Consider the following 13,621-nt stretch of genomic DNA (forward strand, 5'->3'; position numbering starts at 1 on the left):
AGCTGGGACTGTCCAGCCTGGAGAAGAGAAACTTTGGGGGATCTTATTAATTTTTATGATTGTCAGATGGGGGAGGTGTAAAGAAAACAGACTCCTCTTGATGGTGCTTTAAGATAATATTTATAGATAAATTAGCTCTATGTGTTTCTTGTATATTTCACATACATGTCTGTGTCAGTGAGTACTATCACAAACCTTGTAGTGTTTGTTTGAATTATTTGAATTGTGTGATGGACTTAATTAAAAAATTAATCCCTCACAAAGCCAAATAAAAAGTTTACAGCCGTGGAGAAAAATTTGATCTAAATCTAAAACCATAACAAAGATAAAAGGCCTTCTTATATTTTACTAGTAAACTTTAAAATAGAAGTATTAAATGTGTTCTGGGTGAGATTTGTGATGGTGGCTCAGTGTGTCAGTAGACTAAAGCAATTAAATACTTAGGAGGGGCAGGGGAAGGTCAGCTGCCATTTAAAAAGCTGGATATGAAATCCTACACTGTCAAAAGTAGGCTTGCTTTTATGCAAGCTACCACTTAACAGGTGTTGGGAAACAAGGACAGTTTTTGTACTGAGAAACACCATGTTCATGTTCTGCCAAATGAATGATTTTTTTTAAGAAGTTGAAAGTAGTTTGGTTTTCTTTTCCCAATCTTATATTTCAAAAACAGAAATAGAGTTGCTCACTCACTTTGCAAGGCTGTAACAATGGGTCATTGCCAGGCACTGCAGTAGGAGTTAAGGATCATGGAGAGATCAGGCACAATGCTGAAAACAGAAATGTAAAGAGAGAAATGCTGATTTGGGGTCAAACTTTTTTTTTCTTCCTCAAAGGAGTATATTGTTAATGATCTTTATAAAAAGAGTCTCTTTATAAAAAGAGACTTAAGTGCATTCAGTGGGTGGGTTAAGCACTCAGTGTATTATGTTTTATTTTCCTCAATGAAACTATCTGCTACTTTCACTACTTAGGGAAAAAAAAAGGCAAAAAAGGAACAAAAGTGCTTGAGTGGAGGTGATTTTATAGTAGTTTTCATTTTCTCTCTACTGTAAATGAATGCACTTTCACTTTGAGTAACATAATTTAGATGGATTTCTGAGTGATGAAAATTATGCCCTCTTAAAGTGCTGCAAGCCAGGATTTATTCTTTTTGTAACTGACAAGTTCACCTCTAAACCATGTCCCTAAGAGCCATATCCATGTGACATTTCCATCCCTGAGGATTGGCTCCCCCACTTCCCAGGGCAGCCTGTGCCAGTGCTTGACAGCCCTGTCAGTGATAACCCATTCACCTGCTTCTACTGTTAACAAAACCTACTTCAGTTTGCAAAGGGTGAAAGGCTTTCCAAGGTTTGTCTTCTCATCTCTTTCTCCTTACCTTGACTGCCTGGCTGGGTCCCCATGGGCTGTCACTGTCACTGTGCCATCAGCTGTGCACTGGGATGGGATTTAAGGAGGCACCACAGCAGCCCCTGCCTGCTGCAGCCTCTGCAGGGTCCTTGTCAGGCTTGTTCTGTGCTCATGAAAGCCACGTTTCTTAACAATGTGAGCTCCAGAAACAGCAATAAGTTCCCTTGCAGGGGGCCCAGCGTTTTGGTGCACAAGTCCTGGCTGTGGTATCTGTATTTATTGAATTTATTAAGATTCTGCACGACTTGAAGTTATAATACTATTAGGTCTTCAGGTTTGAGTGACTGACCCAGACAAAGTTTTTCTGAACTAACTGGAGACAGAAATGTGCAGTGTTCCTAAACTCTGCTGTCCCATCTGCCTGTGGGTTAAATGAATCCTGTCCTGGAAGGTCAGTCTGTCCTGCCTATGAGCCACATTTTTATTCCATCTGTTAATGTGAATGTTCTGAAGATGATGCCAAGAAAGAGTTTACTAAAATAAACACTTTCTATGGGAATAGATAGCCCTTGAACTGATCAACTTTCTTTCTGAATACCAGAATTAAACAGATTTTGACCACCCTCTCAAAAGTCAAGTGCTGGAAAATGACTTCACACACACACACACACACACACACACACATATATATGTCCTTTCTCTTCAGATTCTTCTTCATTCATTATGTTAGTCTATTTTTCTGTATCATGTACTATATATAAATTTTATTAATATATAATATCAATTATGAAGATATTGATATTCATAACGTATAAAATGCACTACTATAGAAATATATAAAATTCAGGTGCTAAACTGATACAATATTAAAAAAAGAGCTGTAACTTCAATTTCTTGTTATAAGGAAAATTGGGGATATGTAAAGCTTAAAATTCAGGTCTCTTAATTTTTTTCCATGTTTAAGCAAATCACAAAGAGTAACTGAAAAGATGACTTCCAGTACCAGTATTCAAATCTCAAAGTTTTCTTATTCTCATGAATTCTTGTTACAGCTATGATTTATATTTCCAAATGTAGCAAGTATAATATTCCAAATCCTGAAGAATTTTTTTCTTTCCTTCCCTCTTTAACACATTAAGAAGGATGCAGGGAGGGAGAAAGAAGAAATAAGCTGGTGCTGAAAAATTCCAACCTCACTCCTACTCTTTTAGAAATTGCTGTTAGTATTCCTGTCTCCATGTGTAAGCCCGAGGTCTAAGCTTGAGGTTTAAACTATAAACAGAGATGAGATAATTTTGTACAGGAATAAATGTGCACAGATGGAGATAATCAGAAGTGACTTAAATGTGTGGGCTTTTCTGGAGGTGCCAAAAGCCCACCACACCACACTGACGTTGATGGGGACCACAGGTGTGAATTATGCTCAGCCATACCCCGAGCCTGCTTTGTAGAAGGTGTTCAGACACCTACAGGAGTACCCAGGAGTGTCTCATTAAGTGCTGTGGGAGTTGGGTATTTGGGCATGTTCATAGATCTCTGAGAGGCCTCTTTGCATATTTATTGAGACTTCTTTAAAATTCTTGCTGTTCTGTTGACAGTTGCCATAATAAAAGTGACTTTTTTCCTTTTTTTCTTTTTTTTTTAATGCTTGTCTTATAGTTCTCAGTTAATTAAAAGAAATCCTAATGTTGTGGGCTCAAGGGTAGAAACAACAAAAACTTTCAAGGACAGTACTTTGCATAACATGAAGGATGTCTCGAGGATTCTTTAACCTGTTGGATACATTAAAATTCAGGAAGAGGACCTTGGGTGCTTTAAAAGCCTTAATGATAAATGCAAAAAGAAGCCTTTTTAAAATAAAAACAACACTTCTGTAGATACACCTCTGAGACATCAATTCTTTGAAATTTAGAAGGGAAAATATTTTAGAAACTGTTAACAAATTCTGAGCATTTTTTTTATTGACAGTCATCTAGCATGACTGACAAAAGCCCCCTTATTTTTCTTTGTGTTGCTTCCATTTAAGGCACACTTCTGTAGTAAAGGAAAATATTGGTATTGGCAGAGATTCAGAATTTTTTCTCACTCCTTAATAGTCAGAGTGGTTAACTGTGGATAGTAACAAAACGTTTTTTATTTAAGAAAAAAACCTGTAAATTAGTATTATTTTTGCAATGACATAGTCTTGCATGTAATTCCTATATTGTACAGTAAGCCTCCTCTAAGCTAATAAATCAAACTTCATGTTCTTGAAACCATTTTCATTCCCAGTATTTCCTAGCCACGGTATCAGTCTCTCTTTCCAAATTCTGAATGTGAGAATATTAGGAAAAAAAAATAAAAGGCAGAAAACCCCCAAGCGTGAGTCTTGCAGAGTTTTGACACACTTTCTCTGAGGTATTGCCATTTTCATCCTGTCATGTAGCATAAATGTTTTAACAGGCAAACACACCTCCCCCCTTTCTAATCTCAATTTAGTGTAAAAGGATTTTTCTCTGGCCTCGCTGTGCTGACAGCTCTGAAGTTCTGTATTTTCCTGTACGCACTGGTCTGACTGTGTTCCCCTTGCCCATCCTTTGCTGCCTGCTGTTCCCCCACTGAAACATCATCAATTTGTCTTTACATTCCGTGTCGCCATCGTCCTCCCCCAGCAGGGTTTGCTCCGTGCCTCCCCCAGGGCCACGTGCTGCCCACGGTGGGTTTGCCTGTAGATACCCTGTGGAAAGCATCTCTTTGCTTTCTGCCTCCTTCCTCCCTAACACGGTTGAGAAATCTCCCTTTAATCTCAGCAAAGGCTGATGGTTCTCAGATCTCTTCTGAAAACTCTGCTTGGCTGCGATGACTTCGGGACAAGAAGGAAATGAGACTCTCGCTCTCGTTAGCAACACTTCCTGAGGTTTGTTTCTTTGTGTGTCCAATTCATCCCCTCGTTCTTCTCTCTTTCTGTATGGCTTGGTTGCTAGGCACAAGGCAGACCTTTGCCCTTGGTATCAGAGAGATCAAGGTATCCTAATCCCTGAGCAGGATTTACTGCAGTGCAAAGACTGGTTTGGAGAGGTAAGTCTGGCTTTAAAAATCCTTTCTGTATGGTAGGTGTTCGCTCTGTACCTCAGTGAAATCCAACATTGGCTAGGAGGGATGTGTGCTAATTTTCCTTTATAAAATAATGCTTTCTTATATTTCTTTGTTGTCCAGTGGCCTATACTGCATTGTCCAGTTTGATGCATTTAGGTACCTAGAATCTGACTTTCCAGACAGAAAAATGCACGTAAGGGTTTGCGACTTGACTTGTGAAAAATATGGTCACAACTGTGGGCCTTTTGTGATTCACAGGAATTGCATTTCTAGTTTATTATTTCGCACATATGTGTTTCTTGAGTTGTGGTGTGCCCTTGTAATTTCATTTTCTATATTGACTTAAAACCTCTTGACAATTTAGCCCTTAACTGCTGTACAAGCTAGTTTTTCCCTCCTGCTTTAATTGAAAGCTTAGGTCTAATGGAGATGAATATATTGTCTGTGTCACTGGAATTTGTAATCAGCCTTACCTTCTTAAAAATTTAATTTTCTTTTAATTCTGATTTTGATGTAAATGCACATAAGGCAATGTGTTTTGTTGAAAACTTGGGATTGCTACTTCTTCAATCAATTCTCTTTTTTTGTTTGGGTTTTGTTTTACTCTGTTTTAGCTGGTGCCATTTTTTGCTTTTCATGAAAAATTGCACAACAGGTATTTAATTTAATATTTCTTCCAAACCTGAGGTTTCAAAACCTTTTTGTCATATTGCAATAAAAAAAAAAAAAACTTCAGTGAAGGAGGAAGAATAGAAGATGTTAGTGAATATATTTTTATTTAAAATAAATTTAATTCAGTGGAAGACTATTTATTTTTAGTTATGCAACGCTAAGTTTAAAAATGAATTCCTGTCAAGGTTCTTGAATAAAAATTGTGGGATGTCATGATGCCTTCCTGTTTTTGAAAGGGAAAAACTCTCTGCTCTTGTTCTTTAAAAATTACTTCCTTGGAATTGGCTGGAGTGTGGGGAGGTTTTTGCTGGTGGTTTTGCTGACATTTCTCTAAGTCTTGCTTGCTTGCATTTTTAATCTTCCTGATGTTTATTTGCTTGCAGTGTTCGCAATGTCACTTCAGTTTTGCTCATAAAACTTCTTAGGCATTTATCTCTCACCCACTGCTAATGTTAGATCTGGGTTATTTGTGGTTCCTGCTTTGTCCTTCAAACTCCTTCCTTCTCCCTATCATCTAAAAAGATAGAAATGTTGACTTAAGTGGGCAAAAATGCCAATCTACCTTTTTGTCCTTTCATTACCACACAGTCTGAAAGATGGTTTTCTTCTGTAATTTTGTAGAGCAGATTTTGCAAGAAGTCCTGTATGGAGTTTTTTCTTTAATCACTATATACACATACACAATAAAATGCTGTGTATTGATTTTTTTGCCCCACTGGATTTATTATTCTAAAGTGATGCAACTCTTCTTATTTGGCTGTTGAGAGTTGACTCAGAAGTGGTTGACCTTCAGGGAAAAATGAGATATTTTTTTCTAATGAAGTTTTGCCTTTAGTGCATTATAATACTTAAAAAGTAAATAATGGGAATTGCTGCTCCTACAGAACTCTGCCTTGGTGGGTCATTCTTTGGTTGGATTTGGAGTTTGAAGTTTAGATGGCATATAAGCAAAGGGGAAAGAAGAGCAAGACGAGATATTCAAATCATACTTGATTAAGTAAATCTTACCAGATTTGAAAAATCTGATATGCAGCAAAATCGTTCTGTTCTCTAGCAGTATGTGCTTCTTGGCTTGTGCTTATATAAAAATGCAAAAAGGGTGTTATGCAAGGGAGTGTTCCTTTGCTTGCCACTCACTACGCAGCCACCTGTTTAAACATGGATTCCCAGTGCAAGATCTACAGCGTGGCTGCAGGTGATGAAGCGTGTTTACCAACCTTCAGGAAACCTATTCTGTTGTTAGCAAAATACAATTTTAAAGCCTGATTTTTGGAGGGAGTACTTGGGCTGGGAGGTGGTGTTGTGCTAGTAACAGACACTGAGCTTCCAGCTGACTCCTGCAAAGAGCTCTGCACAAGGGTGGGTTTAAAAACATCTTTTTTGGACATCTTCAGATTTCATAGTATCAAAAAAAGCCTCGTGACACTCTTGTGCAATATTTAATATGATGACACTTGACTAGTGTTCTAACCTCACTGTCAATAAATGTAATTAATTATGCATTGTTGGGGCATTGAGGGGAATTTATTCTCAGAATAAATGTGGAGGAACTAATGGAAATTGCCAGAGTCTATAAAGGATGTTTAGTTATGTCTCTTCTGTCATCTGTGGTTAGCTGTGTGGTATGTGGTGTTTCTGAGTATCTTTCCTATGTGACTCTGTGTGTGAAATAGGTTAAAGAGAGTGGCTGGTTTGGAACATTTGAAAGTGTTACTCTGAATTGTCACTGACCACAAGGAATGATGTTCACTAATTTAAATAAGTAATTAATGGAACCCTAGACCTTGGAAATCTTGAAACATAGATGCTTAATATGTAATTTATACCAAATATTTTCATCATCCTGCACGTAAATCTTGAATATGTTCTTGCAATGTCTGTGGTTTTGTTTCCTGTTACTGTCTGTCTCCAGAATCCTTTTACTGCCTATGAAGCAACATTTACATAGACCCATAATGTTTTATGCAAAGATAATGTTACATTTTATCCCTGAGGACTACTGAAAGCTGTAGAAATTATTATACTCGTGAATGTATATACGTGTGGTGGAGCAAACCCTATTTACTAAGAACCAGATCCTTATGGTTTGAATCGATGCAAGTGATTGAAAGATAAATTACATAGAGAGCTGACCCCATGAGAAGTTAATTTTTTGATATTGATAAGACTAATGATAATACTGAGGAATAGTTCTGAACAACTTTCCCATTATCTTAAATATTTTATTTAAGGAAGGTATTGATATAGGAAGTTCTAGTCTCTGTGACTTCCTCATAAAGCTCCACCTGTTTCCCACTCAAGATGGAACTTTTAGCAGCTGAAGCAATAACTTTTGACAAGCAAACTGTTTCCTCTATCAGTAGCTAAAGTCCTATTTGTGTATGGAAACATATTAGTTATGCTTTGCTACTTGCACCTGTGGTCGCCTTTGTGTCTGTTGGCAAGTCACTCAGCATGTTGATTTAGCATTATTTCATGTTCTGTGTTTCCTTGGTCTCGCTTGACCTGGTGTATTCAGCCATTCAGTTTGTGCATTGTCAGTCAGGCTGCTCTCTTTAGTATCTTTTCATCTGCTTAACATTCATTTCCTTTACTCTCTTAGACTTGCATTTAGATGTTTTCTTACCTCATCTCACTCAGGGAATTTTTTCTTTCTTTCCCCTTCCTCATCTTTCAATTTCTTTACCAGCTTAATACCTTGTGTTTCTTACAGTGGTTTCCCCACTCATCAGATTTTCAAGCTTACATATTGTTTTCTCTACAACTTTCTTCTCCTATCTGCTATTCTGAAATTTTCTCTTACTGCATCAGTTAAATGCAGATGCCATTTGCAAGCTCTTGCTCACAATTAAAAGGAAGAGCTTAGTTCTGCTTTCCTATTGATAATACTATTTATCTGTAATCTGTTGCATCTAGAATGCAGGAATACAAAATTTCTCCCACTTTGATTTTATTCTATTGTGATTTCCCAATGAAACAAGACTCTTTCAGTCACCCAGTTTTGTCCTTCATACTTCCAATTCCTGTTGGAATTTCAGTCAAACTGGTGATGAAATTTCTACAAGCTTTCTGTGAATCAGTAGCTGGCTGAGAAAGCTTCTGCTTCCACAGTGAGGGAAGACAGGGAATAAGAAAAAAAGTAGAAGAGGTGGAAAAAAGTAAAATGTAGAAAACTGGATTGGTATTCATCTTTGCAGTATTTTGTTGCAAAGGTTTGGGGACTGTAAAAGGAAGAACACGTGGTGTGGGCAGCCTTAGCAGGTTACAGAGCTGCAGGAAATGAATAAACCCTTTCGGATAAAGTTAAATCTCATGCATGAGCTGAACTATTTTCAAGTGTGTTCTTAGTAAATCTGGAATTGTGTGCTGATCTATAACTAAAATGCATGTAAAGGAAGTGATAGGGGTTTTGTCTTTTTGACCATTAAAATTACAAATTGCATTATGCTACTTGAGAGAATAACTACAGGCAATTTATTTATGCATTTACTTACTTGGCAATTTTCTTCATACCTGTATATGACACAAATGAGTTGTAGCTCAGAGAATTTTAACATGTGCTCAAACATGGGTTTGCATGAGACATGCTTTTGGAAGTGTTTTGGTAACCCACAAATAACACTTTGAGATAGGTATATATATGTATTGTTATGTATATTATGTATATACATACATAATGGAGTACTCTTGGACACCACAAACTGAGTTGCTCTGTAATGAAAATATTCCAGGAACGCAAGTGGTATCCTCAAACTGTTGGTATTTATTCTTTAAAGCCAGATTAGATATAATCCACAGCACTGCCCTCCCAGTACTGACACCCACACCTCTGAGCTGAAACACTTTTAGTGTGAATGTCATGTCCTCAAAACTTATCAGGTTCTTTTGCAGAAGTGCTCCTGCTCTGCTGTGGTATTTGCTCACTTATGTAGAGATTTCAAGACCTAAGCTGTGATTCTATGTCTAGTAAAGACGGACCTCAAGCTTTATTTTCTGATTTTCATAAGGACAACTTTGTTATTTGAGTTTACCTAGAACCTTGGAGAAGGAAGAGGAAGCTCATGACTACTGGTGCATTCAATATTGTAAATAATTAAATTTTCCAAGATGTTAACGTACATTTCTTTTGAAACTGCATTGCAGGGGGAATAATGGTTTGCTTTCAGCACTGAAAATTAAGCTACTTTTTATACCAAACCTTGAATGGGAGTATTGATAATAGCTTCAACAAAGCATGCTTTGGGAAGGAGGCCTTTCTAGTAATTAGGATTGATTATTTATAAAAAGCACTGAGGCATTAAAGAAAGTTCATTATCCAAACCATTACTGCACTGTGGACCAGAACCAGCAGATGAAATAGCTTTTTCAAGCAGTAGCTTATCACTATCTAGAGAACCTGAAAACCTGGGAGCGAGAGAGGCTAAAAGGAGGGATTTTGTTGTTTAATGATGGGATGTAAGCAATGGGGAGAGCTTAGGGGGTTCTGTATGCATCCTTTAGTATTGTGTTTTGTGAAATACCAGATCAGAAACCTGTGCTGCTTGGTAGGACATTTTCACATTATTTTTATTGTGGTGGTGGGGTTATGTGTTGTCCTGCCTCTCCCTACCTAGCAGTAGTCTGGAGCAAAACCACAAAGTCCTATTACTAATTCATTTTCCTTATGCTGCCTGTGCCGGCTGTTTTCTACACGTCACTTCTTTCTTTTTTCCCCATTTAGTTTGTAAGAGCTACAGCTGAAACAAAGCTATTCCTCAGAGTTTGCCAGTACAAGTTGTTCTACAGCTGTCTAGGGATGCTGAAAGAGGGGAGGCTGTTTTCCACCTCCTCAAAATAGTTCAGAAGTTGTGCCCCGTGATAAACCAAGTGCAGCTCATTGGTTTGCAGAGGAAACTTGTGTAGTTTATTAGATCCTGCAGATCTAACAATGACTGGAAAGCTGATGCCCTGCCAGCAGTGCAGTGGTTACACTCAGTGACAGGATAGAACGTGGTTATGCTTGTCCTCACCTGGCTGTCTTTGGAAAATTCTGTTGGGGTCACAGTCACATCGTTCAGTGTTTGTTGTATTTTCTCACAAAGCTTTAAAATTCTTAACAGCATTGTGAGAATCATGTGAATCATGAGAATCATCAGAGGTTTTGCGTGAAGGCTCGTGTTATTACTGTTTTCTTATGGCTGAATGGATCCAAACTGTGTAGACAGTGAAACTTTTGTCTAATATTTCCTCTAGCATTACTTTCAAGCCCTGTGCTCTAAAGTTCTTTCTTCTTTCTTTGACTGAGGTTTCTAACAGGGCTTCACTGCAGATGTACAGAACTTCATGTATGTCCCTTTAAATATTTTGACATCTCTGTGTGACAGATTGTTGCTCCTTACAAAGGGAAATAAGAAATATTGGCAGTTTTCATTCTTTCATTTCAATTAAAAGTGCTTCTCTAATCTTTGGTGGTATCAGCTGTTGAAAAAATACCAGTGTTAAGCAACAGGATATATGCAGGAAAGAGGTTAAAATGTTCTGCTGCCCTACTAACTTTTGAATTAGGTTACAAATTACAATTTCATCCTTTCAATAATAAAGAAAAGGTCTTAAATGCAGAGTGATAGAATAATCAGCAGCACTGTTGCTTCCAAACAGGTGACAGTGTTGAAATTTTAATTCCATTAAATTTTGTTCTCTCGAGATGCAGCTTGTACTTTCAGCCATTTGTCTAGCCACATAAGCTGGAATGTGTTCAACGTGCTTGCCAAGAACAAATCCATTGGAAGAAATGTTATACTTTGACCCAAGTTCAAGAAATTCTAAAGCAATAAAAAGATAAATATTTCTGAAAACTTATTTAATGTTCAGCTTAGCTGTTTATTTTTTTGTCCTCCCTGTGATCTGATACGCAGTTGCTTAATGGCATGCACATAAAAAAATTCTATATATTTATATATTATAAATATTTATTTATTTATATAGATTTATTTTTTCCTCTATTTTAATATGACTTTGTTGTCTTTTCCTTTGGTGTTTGGCCTTTGCAAAAAGTTTGTGTGTAGAATCCTGTAGCAACAATTAATTTAAACCAAATTTAATGAGAATTTATTTTTGTTTTGATTATCTACAGTTCCTAGCAAATGGTAAAAAATTCAAGAAGGTTAAATCTTTTACACAGGTGTATTTACATTCTTTGTTTTCTCTTTTTCAAAAACTTTTTCAGTAAGTTGTAGTGAGTATTTTGAGTATGAACATGCTTGGATCTTTCCTTTAATAACTTTTTTTTTTATTAATTTAATTTAACTTTAACTCAATTTAATTTTTTTAATTAATTTTTGGTTTTTAAGTAACCTTTATTTATTTTTGGCTGGCTGTCTGGGGTCCAGCACAATGGCTGAAGACCACATTTAATGTGTGGATTTGATAGCGGATGATAGCTGGGCATCCACATTGATGAGAGCTTTCTTGTTGAATACAAAGAAGGTTTTGACTTTCCTCTGAGAGTTGGACAGAGCTCCTGTTGAGAGTTGCTTGTTTTTCCTCTTGGACAGACCACAAGATGTGATGTAACAGGCTGATTTGTGGTTAATAGCAGTGAGTGAGATTGGAGCCTGGAGTATCAGCTTGATGCAAGAAATGAGCTAATGGATCTGATTTCTATATAATAAACTTAGTCATTCTTGGAGTGCCTCATAATTTGGTTGCTTTGCTAATAAACTGAAGTTAATTTTTATTATTCATTAAAACTAAATAAAGTTTTCTGGCTAAGTTCATAGCAATGCTTGCAGCTCTTGCTGCCACAGATCCCCTGTGCCCAAAAGAAGTGGGAGAGCATTACCAGAACCCAGGGTTGCTGTGTAGGAACTGAGAATGTTTTGCTCATGAATCTGGAGATCATCCAGGTGATCTGAAAAGGGTGAGGCCCTGCTTCTCTGCAGGTGCCATGGTTTTGTCCTTCAGAGGGCAAATGTCAAATGTAAAATTGAGAATGACATAACAGAATGTCAAATATTAGCCTTTCACTGAGGGGAGTTGCAAGGGGAAGAGAAAAATATATGTACTTTATGCATAGTAGAAATATGATAAAACTTACTGGCCATGAGTCCTATTTTTAAAACTCATAAAAATTAATGAAGTAGCTTAAAGGTTTGTGCAGTGGGCTTCAGGGACTCTTGAAGCCATGAAAACCTGTCTCATGGGCACTTTTTTCACTGGTTTTAGGGATTTTGTAGATGTTAACTGGGGCTCTCAGGCTCTGTAAGTTACTTTCTTGGAAAAAAACCCAAAAAATAACCAAAACCCAGAAAAAAACCCCCAAAAACTATTTCCTAATCTCTCAGTCAGCATGCTGACATTCCAAAATGTTCTTTTCAGTGAGAAAATGCTATTTTGGGCATGTGGTTTTAATGCAGCAGCAAGACGAAGGTTATTAATATTCTCTGTCCTTTGACTGTAAATAGCTGTAAAAATGTACACTTCTTTTGCCTGTTCAAGGTCAGGAACATTTCTGATTTTCTGAACTTCATTGAAGTCCTATTCCTAGTCCTAACATTCGTTCAGTTTATTGAAAGAAGATCAGGTTGGTTTGTGATTAGGTTCTTAAATGCATTGCCTGGAGTGTTTCTAATCAGTAAACAGCGTATGTACCACAAGGATTTTCCCTTATGGATTTCCCTCTAATCCTTTTCCCCCTTATCTGTTCTTTCCTTTTCCTCCCTGAAATATCACAGTAAGCAAACTGCATGAAAGGAAGAACATCAGATGGTTTAATTTTTGTAGGACTGAGCTACAGCAGGTGATGTGCTAGGTAGAAAATTCGAAACACTTCAGTGTTTCAGCTCTGTGAAAGCACAGACCCACACGGGGGAATTAAGGTGGGATGCCACCCAAATTGTTTCTAAGTGGGGGAATTTATTTTTGAAAGTGAAGGCAAGCTGCTTGCTCGAGATAAAAGTTTACTTGTTTTTATGGCACCTTATCAGAGACTGCTTTCCCTTCCTTCAACTTTCATCCCACCACCTCCTGCCAATTTGTACTACATGCAAAAAAGCAAACATGACTCCCAAACCTGGAGTATTTATACTCTTACTCTCCTTCAGTCCATCTGTCCTGCTGCTTCTGTTGTGACCCAGCGTTGTTTTGCTTTTCTCAGTTCATGGGATTACATCCCAAATTGCCACTTCAGGCACAGTACATGGTGCCACATCAGCTGTAGAGGGGTGGTGAGCGAGAAGACACAGTGACATCTGTCAGCTAGCAGAAGAGAATGGGTTGGCAGAAACATTGCTGAAAATAAAATTGAGCAGCAGAAGGAACAGCAAAACTAAGACTCCGTAATACAGTTAAGGGAAATGGCTTCATGCATTTATTTTCTATATTAAGGAACATAAATTATAAAATGTGTAGTTAGCAAAAGTGTGCATAAATCTGGTATAGTTGCATGATTTTTTCAGCTTCTTCCTGAAGAGTCTGTGAGCCTGTGTAGGGAATATGTACGGCTTCAACTGCTTGGAAGCCCTCACCTAAACTTAGGACTTGCAGA

The 13,621-nt window shown here is 37.4% G+C and overlaps 1 protein-coding gene across 6 annotated transcripts in view; it reads left to right on the top strand.

The window, feature by feature from the left end:
* Positions 1-13,621, top strand: part of MGAT5 (alpha-1,6-mannosylglycoprotein 6-beta-N-acetylglucosaminyltransferase) — a 109,008-nt gene that overhangs the window by 16,839 nt on the left and 78,548 nt on the right. Inside the window, exon 1 of one of the 6 annotated variants that reach the window (XM_015634694.3) lies at positions 4,073-4,246. The exons of 4 other annotated variants lie outside the window; for them this stretch is intronic. The gene's annotated coding sequence lies outside the window, so the exon portion shown is untranslated. Of the gene's footprint in view, positions 1-4,072; positions 4,247-4,313; positions 4,408-13,621 lie in introns of those variants that run through there. One more of the 6 variants, XM_015634690.3, reaches the window with a different exon arrangement.

Source organism: Parus major, chromosome 7, assembly GCF_001522545.3.
Source record: "Parus major isolate Abel chromosome 7, Parus_major1.1, whole genome shotgun sequence".
Lineage (NCBI taxonomy): Eukaryota > Metazoa > Chordata > Aves > Passeriformes > Paridae > Parus > Parus major.